At 44.8% G+C, this 2,500-nt stretch overlaps 1 protein-coding gene across 2 annotated transcripts in view; it reads right to left on the bottom strand.

Annotated features, from left to right (window-relative positions):
- Positions 1 to 2,500, bottom strand: part of LOC113810129 (metabotropic glutamate receptor 2) — a 46,444-nt gene that overhangs the window by 11,337 nt on the left and 32,607 nt on the right. The window lies entirely within an intron of this gene.

Here is a 2,500-nt window from a genome sequence, read left to right as displayed (position 1 = left end):
ATATATATATATATATATATATATATATATATGCGTGTGTGTGTGTGTATACACACACATATACACATATCCATACAGTATACATATATACGTATAAATGTGTATAATATATATACATATATATATATAGATATATACATATATATAGATATATACATACATATAGATATATACATACATACAGATACACACATATACGTATGTCGAGAGCATTATTTATTCGACATTTAAAAAGGTGCGTTGGTTCTAATTTGAAAGGTGTAGGGGCTGAACTGAAAACTATTGTTTACATTTTTTCAGATTCTAAAGGTATACAAATATAGCAAAATTTAGTGTTATAACAAATAAAGTAAATTATAATAAAGATTAAAAAATTGTTTGTATATATATACATACATATATATATATATATATATATATATATATATATATATATATATATATATATATATATATATATATATATTATATATATATATATATATATATATATATATATATATATATATATATATATATAGAGAGAGAGAGAGAGAGAGAGAGAGAGAGAGAGATGCATACCCCCCCCTGCTCCTGCTCCCAGCGCCCCTCTCGAGTCTCAGTCGCCGAGGAACGGCAGCCTTTAGACACACGCGAGAACGTATGTACTTGCGCATGTAGAAAGCAAAAAAGCTGACAGGTTGACTATGAACACAATTCGCACAGCTTAACACAGTTCCAAAAACGATTACAAAGTCCACAATCTAGACAACAGTTTAACTGAGAAGGACGCGTGACAACCACAGTTTGACGGTTTTTTTTTCTACTGCAGCCTAAGCATGGCTATCCCAAGCAGCAGCGAGCAGGCCCACGCGCGCGCGAGAGCGAATGCCCAGACGCGTCTCCTCGCGAACGCGGCGCCGCAGGGAAGCGACCCAAGGAAGCTCACCCAGGACGCAGCTGTGCTACTCCAATATAACGGACGAGTAAGAGTTCAAGTTATGGCAGAAATTAAATAGTCCAAAATAACCGCTTCATACAAAGATACATCAAATAATTAACCTGATTACAGAAAATGTGTCAAATGAAATCAAAAGAATTGTATAATCAGTGATTATTTGAGAGAGCATAATTACCATAAATATGAAAGAGCACCAAATAAATACCTAAAACCATAATCAAATCAATTAGATTAAATAGATTATTATACGTTCGACGGTCAAAATAAACGAACTCCACTACAGCAAACATTTGCACCGCGAGTCCTTCCTTCGGGGCCGACGGGCGCGCCGCCTCGAGGACGACAGACCGCTTCACGCCAGCTACGAAGGAGCACCTCTGACCCCTGCGCCTCCGGGCTTCCTGCCGCGTGCCTCTGCCGGCGGCGCTTTCTCCTCCGTGCGGGGAACATGACTGCTTTCTCTCCACTGGCTGCAGGCTTCATCAACTACGGGCAAAGACCATTTTATTTTTGCACTGTTGATGGCGCTGTGAGAAAGCTGGCATGATGACGAAGCTCTGCCTGAATAGGCATTATCTCCGGGCAATAAACGCGATGCCGTTCGGTGAATGCAGAATATTTTTTCTTTTCTGATACAGCAAACGCAAATCGTAAGACGGTCCTTTTCCTGAAACTGTCGTCCCGCCTGATAACGCCCTGGCCAGACGTCGAAGCCCAAAACGACCTAAAAGACAAAGTGCGAGCGAGAAAGCCCTGAGACGCGACTCCTGCGCCTCCCGCCGGCCGAAGGAGAGCGGCGAACGCAGTCGCTCCCACGAGACAAGACGAAGCGTGACACTTGAGGAGCGACATTCAGGGACGCCCTGGCAAGCTAATGGCCCGGAGGAGAAGCGGGGGGGGGGGGGATGTCACGGGAAGCCCATCATCTGGGAAGGACTTCTCGGCTATCGAAGAATATCCACTTAAGCATATCAGTGAGGGAGAGGGGGGGGGGGGGGAAGAGTGAAAGAGAAAGAAGGAGGTAGGGAGAGGAGAGAAGAGGAAGAGAGAGAGAGAGAGAGGGGGGAAGGGGGGGAGAGAGAGTAATAGTAACAGTAACTTACTCCATTTGTAAGTGGACTTCACTCAAATCAAGGCTGTCTATTTTTGTTTGTAAATTACCCGTGTGCAAGAAATGGCCGGGGTTACCTTCCACTGGCGCTGCGGGATTTGAACGCAGATCAGAGAGATCGTTACCACTGCCTCACACACCAGAGAATGAGAGAGAAAGAATGAAAGAAAGAGAGAGAGAGAGAGAGAGAGAGAGAGAGAGAGAGAGAGAGAGAGAGAGAGAGAGAGAGAGAGAGAGAGAGAGAGGGGGGGGGGTGGAGAGAGGCAGGAACAATAGCCCCCCCCCTCCTTCCCCCGTATGATCTGTCGCGTGGCCCAAGAAATCCCTTCGCCCACCTTCACCGGAGCCTCTCGGCCGTGCCCTCTGCAGCACCCGCGAGGGAACGGGGCTTCCTCGCTCGTGCGCGAGAGAAGCGTTACCAGAAAGTGTTTGGGAAATGTAAGCATAAT

The sequence above is a fragment of the Penaeus vannamei genome, chromosome 21 (assembly GCF_042767895.1).
Source record: "Penaeus vannamei isolate JL-2024 chromosome 21, ASM4276789v1, whole genome shotgun sequence".
Classification (NCBI taxonomy): Eukaryota; Metazoa; Arthropoda; class Malacostraca; order Decapoda; family Penaeidae; genus Penaeus; species Penaeus vannamei.
This window is presented reverse-complemented; position numbering and strand designations above follow the sequence as displayed.